Consider the following 14,088-nt stretch of genomic DNA (forward strand, 5'->3'; position numbering starts at 1 on the left):
TTCATTGCAAACTTGAAAAGAAAAGGCAAGAGGCTCATGCAAAAGCAGAGATTAAAAAAGAATCATGTGAAAAAAAGAGCTTGAGTGAAAAGCAAGAGAGTAGTGCTCAGCTTAGAGAAAAAAAAAAAGAGAGAAAAGTCAAATCTGTAAGCTTGTATGTTAGATCAAGTGAGGCTAGGAATGTTTTGCTCTCTAACCGAACTATTCTTGTACTTATGTGCAAGGGGTCTTGTTACTTTACTAACACGCTTAATCCTTCTTTGCCTAGTGATTTTGTTGTGCTTTTGCAAGAGTTTGAAGATTTATTTTTTGAGGAGATGCCTAGTAGTTTACCACCATTTAGAGGGATTGAACACAAGATTGACTTCAGCCATTCCAAACCGACCAGCATATAGGACTAATCCAAAGGAGGCCGAAGAGATACAAAGGAAAGTAAGTGAACTCCTTGCAAAAGGGTATGTACATGAAAGTTTGAATCTTTGTTGTGTTCTAGTTATTCTTGTACCTAAGAAAGATGATTCCTTGCGAATGTGTGTTGATTGTAGGACTATAAACAAGATACTATAAAGTATAGATATCCAATTCCTAGATTAGATGATATGCTTGATGAGTTGCATGGATGTCGTGTTTTTACTAAGATTGATTTAAAATCGGGTTATCATCAAATTCACATGCATATTGGGGATGAGTGGAAAACAACTTTTAAAACCAAGTATGGTCTTTATGAATGGTTGGGTATGCCTTCTGGATTAACTAATGCACCAGTACATTCATGAGACTAATGAACCATGTCTTACGAGAATACTTAGGTAAGTTTGTAGTTGTTTATTTTGATGACATTCTTGTTTACTCTAAATATTTAGATGATCATATTACCCATGTACGCAATGTTTTGACTACTTTAGGAAATGAATGTTTGTATGTAAATTTAAAGAAATGTAGCTTTTGCATGGAAAAAGTTAACTTTCTTGGGTTTGTAGTTTCATGTAATGGTGCTGAGGTTGATGAGGGAAAAGTGAAGGCTATAAAAGATTGGCCTACACCAAAAAGTATAAGTGAGGTAAGAAGTTTTCATGGTCTTGAAAATTTCTATCGTAGTTCGTTAAGAATTTTAGTACAATTGCTTCACCCTTGAATGAACTTGTTAAGTAAAATGTATCCTTTATATGGGAAAAAGATAAAAAACTTGCTTTTAACACTTGAAATTGAATGTGATGCTAGTGGAGTCGAGATAGTTGCTGTATTAATGCAAAATCAAAGACCTTTAATGTTCTTTAGTGAGAAGTTGACTGGTGCATCTTTGAGGTATCCAACTTATGACAAAGAGTTTTATGTTTTGGTTCGTGCATTGCAAACATGGCAACATTATCTTTGGCCTAAGGAGTTCGTTATTCATACGAATCATGAAAGTTTAAAGCATTTGAGAGCACAAAACAAATTCAGTAGACGACATGCTAAGTAGTTAGAATTTATTAAAACATTCCCTTATGTCATCAAATATAAACAAGGTAAGGAAAACATTGTTGCAGATGCTTTATCACGAAGGTATGTCCTCCTCAATACTTTGAATGCTAAGTTGTTGGGTTTTGAACACATAAAGGAGTTGTTTCAACATGACATGTTCTTTGCTCCTTTTGTTGAATCTTGTGAAAAATGACTCATTGTGGATAATTACTTTTTTTAGATGGATTTTTGTTTTGAAAAGGCAAACTTTCATACCATCTTGTTCCATACGTGAGCTACTTGTGAGGGAAGCTCATGTAGGTGGTTTAATGGGACACCATGGAGTTTCTAAATCTTATGATATGCTCTCTGAACATTTTTTTTGGCCTAAAATGATACATGATGTTAATAAAGTTTGTGCTCGTTGCATAGCATGTACGCAAGCTAATTCTAGGCTTCAACCACATGGTTTATACTACGCATTACATGTTCCTAATGGTCTTTGGATTGATATATTAATTAATTTTATTTTAGGTTTACCTAGGATTAGGAAAGGATATGATACCATATTTGTTGTGGTTGATCGATTTAGTAAAATGGCTCATTTTATTCCTTGTCACAAAACTGATGATGCAAAACATATTGCTGACTTGTTCTTTAGGGAAGTTGTACGATCGCATGGCATTCCTAAAAGCATTGTTAGTGATCGTGATGTAAAATTTTTAAGCCATTTTTGGCGTGTTTTATGGGGTAAGTTAGGAACTAAGCTAGTATATTCAACTACTCATTCTCAAACGGATAGACAAACTGAAGTTGTTAAAAGAACGATGACTACTATGCTTAGGGCTATTATTGATAAGAATCTTAAAACTTGGAGGATTGTTTATCATGTATAAAATTTGCACATAATAGGGTTGTCCATTGCACTACTAAATGCATACCTTTTTAAATTGTTTATGGGTTTAATCCTTTAACCCCCATTGACTTGTTACCTATGTCGTCAAAAGAGTTTGTGAATTTCAATGCAAATACCAATGTTGAGTTTGTTCATAAACTGCACAAGCAAGTAAAAGAACAAATTGAGAAGCAAAATTTCAAGGTTGCCACCTGAATTAATAAAGGACGCAAAATTGTCATCTTCAAGCTAGGAGATTGGGTTTGGGTGCATTTTCGAAGAGAAAGATTTCCTACTCAAAGAAAATCTAAGCTTTTACCACGAGGAGATGGACCTTTTCAACTTCTTGAGCGTATCAACGACAATGCTTATAAAATTGATTTACCAGGTAAGTATTGTGTTAGTGCAACTTTTAATGTAGTTGATTTGAGTCCTTTTGATGTAGGTGATGGTTGGGATTCGAGGACGAATCCTTCTCAAAAGGGGGAGAATGATATGAACCACGACCAAGGAATTTTCATACCTTAAGGTCCAATTACAAGGACGAGAGCCAAGAAGCTACAACAAACCTTGTACACTTATATTCAAGCTATGGTGGACTCATCAAAGAAAATTCTAAAAGACGTTGGAGACCTCTCTTATATGTTGTGCAAAGTTGAGCTTCAAGAAAGGGATGCATTAGATGCATTTTAAGTTGCATTTCATGAACTCATGAATTTATGGAACTAGTTCATGGATGACTAATAAGCACATTTGATTCATTGCCTTATTTAATTATAATTTATATATTTGTTTGTCATGTTTAAGCTAGTTTTTAATATAGGAGTTAAAGGTTATATTGTAACCGACTGTTAAGTAGGAATTTTAATATGGAGGTTATGGGTATTTTTCATTTAATAGCCAATTTAATTGGGGAGTTATGTGTCACATAGTTAATTGACAAAGGTTCTGTAAAGCCTTCTCTTCTTTGATTTTCTTTAAGGAGAGACATCATGTAACGACCCTAAATTTCCACATATCTAGAGTCGCCACTAACGTCTCATGCTCATCCCTAATGCAGAAAAAAATCTAAGCATGCTCATCTTTATTAGCGGAAAAATTTAAAAACTTCAGAATACATTAAAACATTGGAAAACACTGCCGGACTTACGTGTTTCAAATATCGTGCTGGAGTTCAAAAAGATACAATAAAACGATTACAAATTAATTAATAAATGAATGAAATGCAAACGCCCTATCCTAACCAAGACTAGGAATAAAATATGCAACTATCCTATGCACACGCCACAGTCTCTGATCACGATGCCACCGTCAACCGTACATGGGAGCCTTGCCTTTACCTGAAAAACAATATGGCACACGGCCTGAGTATTTTTCGAAATACTCAGTAAGTGACCCCACTATAGGGGCCATGCTAATGCAAACACATGCAATCATGAATAGGGACCTATCTCTAATCATCTTAGGGGTGGCCTCCAGTCTCGGACAAATTGGATGTGTAGTACTTCCCTACACACGACTCACACGTGCGAGTGTGAGTCCCCAGGGCGCTCGCACACCCCCTGGACCCTCTGGTCAAGCTAATCTGTAGCGACGTCCGGAGGTCAGCGGAACCCCATAGTGTCATGCGCCTCATGAACACCCTCATCTGTGTGCTTTCGCACCTGTGCGCATTCGCGCTCATCATAAGGTGCGCGTCCGCACTCATCATCTCTAGGGGAAGTAGCCCTATGCTTATGAACATACAAAATGCATGAGGTCCCTCTAAATCCATCGTAATGTCTCTTCTGACACAACCCTCTAGTCTCATCTCTTTGTTACTCTAGGTAACGCATATTGTGGATATTTATATTAATATCATTTTCATGCTCTTAGGGTTGTGTCCTACGTCGATCTAACGACATGATGCAATATGGCACTCATCATCATCTAGCATGCTCAATATGGAAAACATCATCATATTAGGGTAAAAATCATGCAATCATCATGCTCATCATAATGCCACAACGTGCGTCAAACATATTAAGCGTCACTCAACAAAATATGTATAAACTGGCACATATCATCAAGCATCATACAATCTATTTAGCCTATCCTATAGTAAGGCCACTTACTTGGTTGGCCTCGGCCGAAGTACTCCCTAAATAGCTAAACGTAAGCTCCCGTTCCGTGAGAGCTGCTTCCTACTTCGCTGGGTTTGTTTCCTATCACGCCGTTCACCACTTTCCGTTAGTATTTCACAATTAATTTACCTATAATTTAATAAATGTGAAATACGGCTCTAAAACGGCCTCGGATACCTTAATCGGGGCCGAAAACAGATCCGGGAGGGTCGAAACAGTGGAAACCGGGCTGAAAACAGGTGAGCCGAGCCGAACAGCCGCTGGAGCCGCCGGAGGAGCCGCCGGAGCGTCACCGGAGGGAGCCCGAGCCGTTTGCGCCGAGCCGAGCCGAGGACTGCCGCGCCGCTGTGTGACACGTGGCAGCAGCAGAGAAAGCCACGTCGGGCGGTAGTGTCGGGTCGAAGCGCGGGTCGGAGTCCAGTTCGGGTCGTGGTTCGGGTTGCGGGCTGTGGAAGGCTACTGGGCCAAGGCTAAACGTTGGGCCTCGGCTTACTGGGCTGGGCCGCAAGTGTTTGGTTTGCAGGCCGGCTCAGTTGGACCGTGGGTCTAGTCTGGGTTGGTTCAGCTGAACCGTAGCTTCTGGGCCGGTTTGAGGTTTGGGCCGCTGTAGTTGGGCTGGGCCGAAGGCAGAGGCCAAGGGAGGAACGGGCTGGCTCTCCCGGGTTCTGGGTTCGGGTTGACCCGGATCCGTGGATCTCGTCTTCCTTACCCGACTTTGGCCGATTTTCCGGCGAGCTTTCTCTCTCCTTCCCGCGGCGTTTCCGTTGCCGATTTCGGTCCTCTTCCTTCCTTTTTCCTCTTTGTTCGTCGTTCTTCTTTCCTTTTTGGGAGTTTTGCGGCCTAAAAGCTCCTAAAAGCCATAGATCTAAGAATCGATTTTCCGACCTCGGTTACCGACGACGACGCTTACGAAATAACACAAAACGCACCCTGAGTTATTGTGCTTTCGTTAGGGATCTCTCTTACGGTAGTAACAGGTCGTTTGGTGTCGGTTTAAGGGTGGTTTGAGGGCTCGTCGGAGAAACTGGACACTCGCCGACGTTTGTCCGAACTCTCTCTCTCTCGAAATTTTCTCTCTTTTCTCCCTTTGCAGGCGTTCTGAAGATGCTGGGCTGAGGGTGGGCGTGCTGTGGCCGTTGTTTCACGTGGGTTCCGCGAAACTCGGCGGTCGCCGGAAAACTCGCGGGTTTTCCGGCGACTGAGTTTTTTTTTTTTTTTTTTTTTTTTTCGTTTTCATTTATTTATTTATTTATTATTATTATTATATATATATATATATATATATATATATATTAATAATATATATATATATATATATATTAATAATATATATATATATATATATGTATATATTTTTTCTTTCTTTCCCGGGTCGTTACATTATGTTGGAATTAAAAAAATAATAGAATTTCTATTTGATTAGAGACATTACAATTTGGAATTAAAAAAAGAATAGAATTTCTATTTTTTAGCTTTGATGAGAGATAAGATTTTTTTTTGCAAATTTTTGTATTTTTGTATTTAGAACTTGCATGCTAGAGTCATTCAAGTGGTATTGATCAAACCTCTTGTAGAGTGATTCGAATCACGAGTTTAGAAACGAGTTTTCTTTACTCTTGACAATCAGAGGTCTAGACTTGAGAGCCCCAAATATTGAATTAGCCTTGAGAAGCTGGTCTTGAGCATCCTAGAAACGTGAGTTGAGATCTAAACCACCTAGATGCCTTAAGAACCTAGTAAACCTTGACGAAAAGGATTACAAAGAAAGCCTAACAGGCTTAATAGTAATGTGAACGACGTCATGAAAACCTCTAAGACTACTCGAGTATTTCTTTTGCATGCAGAAACGGGTTAAAGGTGACCTCGTAATTCTGTAAACAAGTAGTGAGTAGGAATTTAAGACTACACGAAAGGTTAACTCTTTTATTGTGTGTAGAAATAGGTCAAGACTAATGTTTCGATCCCGTAAACCGGTCTTGGGAATAGACTTGGGATTACACGGGTAGTTGTTAAGATGTGTGTTTCTAATGTAGGGATGAGTCAAAGGTTAAGCTCGCGACACCGCAAGCAAGTTCTAAAACGGGACTTAGAACTACATAGGTAGTTCACTCATACTGGTTGCCTCAAGAGTATGGTGCAACGTAATTTAATATTTACCGTACTTTTATTTGTTTTTTTATTTGCTTTTTCTTTCATCTTTTCGTCACATTCGAATTTTCAAGGCCTCAAAATTTGTGTTGTGAAAACATAACACTAATCAATTCAAATAGGGAATAATCTAAAGTTCTAAATAGAATATAATTCAATTAGTTTTAAACAATAAGACATTTATTACCAGGCTTTAAGACAAAAACAAAGACAAAAACAAAGTTGAAAGGATCAATTTGAGCCCAAAAGTCTTGTCTTGGTCAATCTTGACAAAGTTGCTAAAGTGAGGCACACCTTCCCACGACAATATTAAATGCACCAAATTAAGTTTATTAAATACACTCAAGTTTCAACTGAGGGTTGAGTTTTTCAATTTATCCTTTTCAAATTAAACTTCCAAGATTTTATTAAGAATTTTAGAGGCTGAACTTCAAGATAGTGGAGAAGAAGAGAGTATCCAAAAAAATCTCAAAAACTCCAAAAAGATATAAATAATAATAATAATAGATGAGAAAAGTGATCAAATTCAACTTTGAAGGATATTTTAGTCATTATGTGCCTAGCTCATTATGGAACCTAAACTAAATAAAATAATAGAGTTAATTGGCAAAAATTAAAAGAAACAAAGAAATTGAAAGAAAAATAAAGGACATGGGAGAAAAGGAAACCGAGGATAGAAAGAGAAGTAACTATTAGATACATTCTTATTCAACCTCGAGGAGTCTGATTCTAGCTAGGTTTTCTTTACCAAATCTTCACAGAACCTTGTGGAGAAGCACTCTGGATTCTTGAATCGTCTAAGACAATCAAGAATCGTGGAAGAACATGTGGTAGGTTTTCTAACTTTTTAGTTGCGATATTTTAAAAGATCTATGAGATTATTTGGGTGTTTCGGTCTGAGTTTTTTGATATGTTGATCTTTAAGTGATGCTATGCAAGTTTTATGAAGAAACTTTGAAAAGATTCAAGCTGAAAGTTGGAGTATCAGTGGAGCCTCATGTTACGGTAAGAACATGTAACCGTCCAATTTTAGTTGTGAATATATTTGTATGTGATTGATTTAAAATTATAAGAAAAATGTCTTTTTATAGAATGAGTAAAAATCTACGATTTTGGTGAAGGAACCAAGCCGATCTGAGTTTTTATGAGAAGTTATGACGGTAACAATTCGATTTTTGAGAAAAAAAAATAGCATTTAATCTCACCTAAAATCATGTGATTTTGGGCTAGGCATTTATTTTATATTCAAAACTAATCCCCAAACCCTTTAAATTTCTCTATGCTCAAACCTCCCAACTGTCATTTGATCGTTTTGTCTTTCTGTACTTTTCAACCGAGATCGAGAAAGAAAACAAAGAGGGTTTTGAGAAGAAAATCGTGGATTTCTATTTCGCAAAGATCTTTGTATTCAATGTGGGTTAAAAACATAAGGGTACCTTCAGAAGGGAGGCATGGAAGAATGTCATCGGAATCATTAGTATTCTTGCCGAAAAAAGAGAAGGGAATCGCAAGGATTTTCAATCTGTTTTCCGGTGAAGAAGATGGGTTAAGGGCCAGTTATTTGGATTCATATTCATGTTTCAAACCCACGACATCAGCCTCGGCTCACAAGTACCAAGCCCAATCTGCAGTCCAGTCCAATCTTCTTTAATGTCATGCAACCCATACACGCGAACCATAACCTGAGTTTGTGAGTCGACAGTCGTGTTGTCCTCGGCGCATGCATGCGTGTGATCTCGACCGGACTTCAACACATCATCGACATGATTTCGTTGTTTTGCGAGGCTCAACTGCATCGCTTACATGAAGATCATGCATCCCCACCTTGCCAAGCTCGATCCCAGGGGGCTGAAGGTCGTCTTCATCGGCTACGAACCCAGGAGAAGGACATACAAGCTCTATGATCCTGCGGGTGAACAAGCTCACGTGTCGCGCGATGTTGTCTTCGACGAGAACACCTTCTGGTAGTGGAACGACGTGATCGAGGTATACCAGAACCCAGAACAATTCACAATGGACTACTTCATCACCGAGCCAAGAGAAGGAGGAGCACAGCACAGGGCACTCTGAACGCCGCCAACAGCTGCACTGGGCACGCCTACACCAACACCGGCCGCAACTCCTGATGCACCCCCTGAACTAGTGGAGTTCGTAGCACCGCATACTGTGGATTCCCACTAGATGCCGATCACGATGATGGTTTAGCGGCGCGCGAGTTCAAAGAAGAGGTGTCGAATTGCATGCCATCAGCGCGGATGAACCGAACTCTTTCCCTGAAGTAGGGAAGAATCCGTGCTGGCTGAAGGCAATGCAGGAAGAGATGACATCCATCACTGACAACAAGATGTGGAGTCTGGAGAATATGTCGTCAGGACATCGAGCCATAGGGCTCAAATGGGTGTTCAAGCTGAAGCGTAACGAAGAGGGAGAAGTTAGGAAGCACAAGACCCGTCTGGTGGCGAAGGGCTACGTCCAGAAGCAAGGGGTGGACTTCGAAGAGGTGTTCACGCCAGTAGCAAGGTTGGAATCCATCGACCTGTTGCTGGCGATCGTGGGACATCACTCCTAGGAGGTCCACCACATGGACGTGAAATCCGTTTTTCTCAACAGAGAGCTGAAGGAGACCGTCTACGTCCCATAACCACTTGGCTTCATCGATAACGACAACCTCAGCAAGGTACTGCATCTGCACAAGGCATTCTATGGGCTTTGGCAAGCACCACGACCCTAAAAAAAGAAGCTCAATAGTACCTTGTTGTCGCTAAAGTTCAAGCGTTGTGCTTCAGAGCATAGGATGTAGACGCGCGAGCACGGCGAGCAGTGGCTGATCATGGGAGTGTGTTGTTTTTCGATAATCGGCCAGGGAAATCCTTTCTTTTCGGTGAGAGGAAATCGTCGACAAGAGGTTGTTGGAAGAAAAATAAAATGAGTAAAATAAAAAAGAGAGAGAATGGCTGAAATTTTGACTGCCCTTCAAATCACGTTATTAAATCTTCTAAACAGATTTCTTATCTAAATATAACCTATCCTAAAAATGGCTCGAGAGTGGCCAACTAAATTTGTGCCACCCCTACAAAATTGCCGTCTAAAACTTTGGTAATGTATTCGACGTGTTTGTCAAATGGGGAAACATAGGTATTCTGAAATCATGTGAATCTAAATAAGGAAAAACTCAAAAACTCAGGTTTTATCTAACATTCTCCTCCTAAAACCTGGGGTATATCTACCTTATTTTGTTTGAACTCCGATTTGAGCCCTATGGCTCGGTGTCCCTGGCGGCATGTCCTCAGACTCCACGTCTTGTTCGGCCACCTCTTCTTCGAGTTGGCGCGCCGCCAGTCCAGGTGGTTCACCTCTTCCTAATAGGTCTTCCATCCTCTCGTACCTGGCCGCCTCTTCTTCGAGTTGGCGCGCCACCAGCCCACGTGGTTCACCTCTTCCTCATAGGTATTCCATCCTCTGGTACCTGGCCGCCTCTTCTTCGAGTTGGTGCGCCACCAGTCCAGGTGGTTCACCTCTTCCTAATAGGTCTTCCATCTTCCAGTACCTGGCCGAGAGGTTGACTGGTTGCTCTATCTCCAACTTTAGGATGTAAAGGGGGTTTCCCGTGCACCGAACTTGCGTGAGCAACCGTCGTCGATCATCACGGATCCTAAGTAGCCCACACTAGATGGAAATGTGGCAGCCGACCTTATCGAGTTGACCTAGGCTCACAATATTAGCCTTGAGTCTCGGGATGAAGTAGACGCCGGTCAGCTTGTGATGTTTGCCTCCCTTGCCGACGAACAGGATGGTGTCGTGCCCTTCGATCTTGACGACGGAGCCGTCGCCGAATTTCACCGTCCCGCAAATCCCCGAGCCAAGCTCGGAGAACGCAGACTTGGCCCCAATCACATGGTTTGTTGCCCCCGTGTCGAGGACCCATTGTCGGTGCTCTTGCTGCTCACCTCTTTCACTAATTTGAGCGAACACTCGCTCCTCCTTCAGTTGAATTGGCTCCCCAGCCAGTACCTTTGTTATGCACAATTGGAACAATTATGCCGTTGTCGATTACCTTTGTGGATTTGGGGAGCTCTTCCTCGGGATTAGGGACATCAAGTAGGACTGATGCAGTCACCATGAAAATGGCCGGTTCATCCTCCTCGGATTGAGCCACATGGGCCTTCTCGGCCGTCTCCTTGTTCCTGAGCTTGCTCAGGTGACCTCTTTTCCCACTACGAGCACTGGATTGGCCCGTCATCAGTTGGCTCCTCCTTCTTTTGATCCGCCTCTTTCCCGTACATGCGCCGGCGAGATTTACATGGCTTCTTACCGCCTTTGCGGCTGGAGGGCCCATTGCTCTCGTCGGTGCCGTCACGGAGCTTTAGGCGTGCAAGCCATTCCTCCTCAGTGAGGAGTAGACGACCCTCCTTGTCGACAGCTGAAACGGTATTTTTCTTCCGCTGCTCTACGTTACGCAGTCTTCCGGTCACCTCTTCCACCGTTAGGTCGTAAACGTCAAGCAATGTCTCGATTGAAACCGCGACTTGCTCAACTACCTCGCTGATGCTGCCACCGAGTGTGGTGATGCTGTTGGCGAGCCCCGTGATCTGCATTGAAAAATCATCGACGGATTCGCCGTCCTTAAAGCGGATCTCTGAGAGCTCCTTTCCTTTTGCAGCTGCTTGATGTTGAATTCCCACACTCGCTGTACACCGACCCGACGGGATTTGATTCCCTCCCAGGCCGATTGCGCGGTTCGCTTGGTGGGGGCACAGATCGTAATATGGCGGCGAACGCCAGCGGATCCTCCCACAGGCAAAGAAGCAATTTCACTTCGGTTCGCTTGGTGGGGGCACAGATCGTAATATGGCGGCAAACGCCAGCGGATCCTCCCACAGGCAAAGAAGCAATTTCACTTCGGAATTCTCATTCATTCCTGTAGGTTGACGCGCATCAACAAGGTCCACTCGTTATAGTTGGACCTCGTCAATATCGGATACTGAACGACGGCGGTCATTGTCTCCCTGATCACTCGCTCAACGTGGCATTCATTCCTGTAGGTTGACGCGCATCAACAAGGTCCACTCGTTATAGTTGGAGACCTCGTCAATATCGGATACTGAACGACGGCGGTCATTGTCTCCCTGATCACTCGCTCAGCGTCGGCCTCTTCGTGGTGGTGATGGAGATGTCGGCACTTGGCGGCGGCATGGAGTAGTGAGCGAGCCCGCTCGAGATGGACCCCACGATGTGTTTATTTTCGCGCTTTGCATTTTCTTCTACTCAAACCTGAGACCTGTGTGTTGTTAGGTCAACACTCTAACCACTTGAGCTATTCAACTTGATTGTTGATAGGTTGGCTCCTCCGCAATGATATACACCGATGGCTTCAACTTGGCTCTGATACCCCTTGTTGTTTTTCGATAATCGGCCAGGGAAATCCTTTCTTTTCGGTGAGAGGAAATCGTCGACAGGAGGTTGTTGGAAGAAAAATAAAATGCGTTAACAAAGAGAGAAAATGGCTGAAATTTTGACTACGCTTAAAATCAGGTTATTAAATCTTCATTTGTGCCACTCCCTACAAAATTGTCATCTAAAACTTTGGTGATCCATTCGACGTGTTTGTCAAATGGTCAAACGGAGGTATTATGAAATCGTATGAATAAGGAAAAACTCACAGACTCAGGTTTTATCTAACAGAGTGTACGTCGACTATCTCATAATCACTGGAGGCGACATGGAAGTTCTAGGAAGATTCAAGAGAGAGATGTTAAAGACCTTCAAGATGAGCGACCTTGGTGCCCTCAGCTACTACCTCGACATCGAAGTGCAGCAGAGTACTACCGGCATCACCATTTGTCAAGGTGCGTACGCGAAGAAGCTACTGGACACAACTGGGCTAGCAGATAGTAACCCTAGAAGGACGTCAATGGAGGCCTGACTCCTGCTAAGGAAGGCCGGCACTATGCCGGCGGTCGACACCACCAATTACGCAGCATTGTCGAGAGTCTGTGCGCTATCTGGTAAACACACGCCCTGACTTCACCTATTTCATTGGATACGTGAGTAGGTTTATGGAAGCACTAAGGGAGGAGGATCTTGGGGCTATCAAGCGCATCTTGCGCTATGTGGCCAGAACAAGAGCCTGGGGTGCGAGATATTGTGCAGGTTGAGGAAGAGAGAAGCTTGAGCTGCTCGGCTACAGTGATAGTGACATGGCCGATGACGTTGATGATTGTAAGAGAACCAGTGGGATGATTTACTTCCTCTCAGGCAGCGATTTGCTGGCAATCAACTAAACAGAAGGTAGTTGCTCTGTCTTCTTGCGAAGAAGGGTACATCGCCGCTTCGACGGCGGCGACATAGGGGGTCTGGCTTGCGCGGCTAGTGGAGGAGCTGATCGAAAGAGAAGGCGATCCACCAATACTGTACGTGGACAACAAGGCTACGATTTCCTTGATCAAAAACCCAATTTTGCACGACTGGAAAAAGCACATAGAGATCAGATTCCACTACATCCGGGAGTTTGCAGATCGAAGACTTATCAAGATTGACTTCATCCGAACAGAGGAACAGCTTGGAGACATCCTGACCAAGTCTCTAGCGCGGGGGAAATTTGAGGAACTACACTCAAAGATAGGAGTTCAAACAATAAGGTAGACCACAGGTTTTAGGAGGAGATTGTTAAATAAAGCCTGTGCGAAGAACTTGCCCCTGTCCAGTGGAATGACGAAAAATCAGTTGGCCACTTCGACCATTTTTAGAGGGTAGAGTGACGTAAATTCAGTTGGCCACTTTTGCCATTTTTAGTCTAGGTTTGTTATTTAAATATTGCAATCAAATGAAGAATAAATGTACCGGTTTTAGCAACAACAAAATCCAAGGTTTTCGTTCTCTTGCGCTTTTTGTTATTTTCTTCTTGTTCTCACCGGCGGCGAGCTGCTCAGTCAAAAGATAGCAGATGTCACCAATGATGACATGTGTAGATTTGATGGTGTTGCTTTAGGGGCACTTTCTCGGTTTGTTGCGTCTCCCTCTTCTAAGAGAGAAATGAACTCTGTAACTGTCTGCTTGTTATCGCTAACGCTGCACCAATCCCACTTCTTCTCTTCTTCGAATACGACATCTCTACTTCCATGAATTTTCTCATTTTGTGGACCATATAACCTATGTGTCTTGGTTCCATTCTCTATGCCAAAGTACACCATCTTTTGGCTTATGTTATCAAGCTTTTTTATATATGGCTTTGTAGTCTTAACATATGTTATACAACCAAAGAATCTTAGGTACTCGAAGTGAGGTGTCTTGTCGAACCATGCTTCTAGGGGATGCAAGTGTGTAGTGCCTTTGTCGGTAAATGATTTAGAAGATAAACCACATGTCGTATTGCCTCTCCCCAAAAAATCGCCAGGACTTGCAGGCTCTTAAGTAAGCTTCTTGCAATGTTCATTATAGTGCGATTTCTTCGTTCGACCACATCGTTTTGTTGTAGAGTGT

Source organism: Cucurbita pepo, chromosome 16, assembly GCF_057944985.1.
Source record: "Cucurbita pepo subsp. pepo isolate OVF chromosome 16, ASM5794498v1, whole genome shotgun sequence".
Lineage (NCBI taxonomy): Eukaryota > Viridiplantae > Streptophyta > Magnoliopsida > Cucurbitales > Cucurbitaceae > Cucurbita > Cucurbita pepo.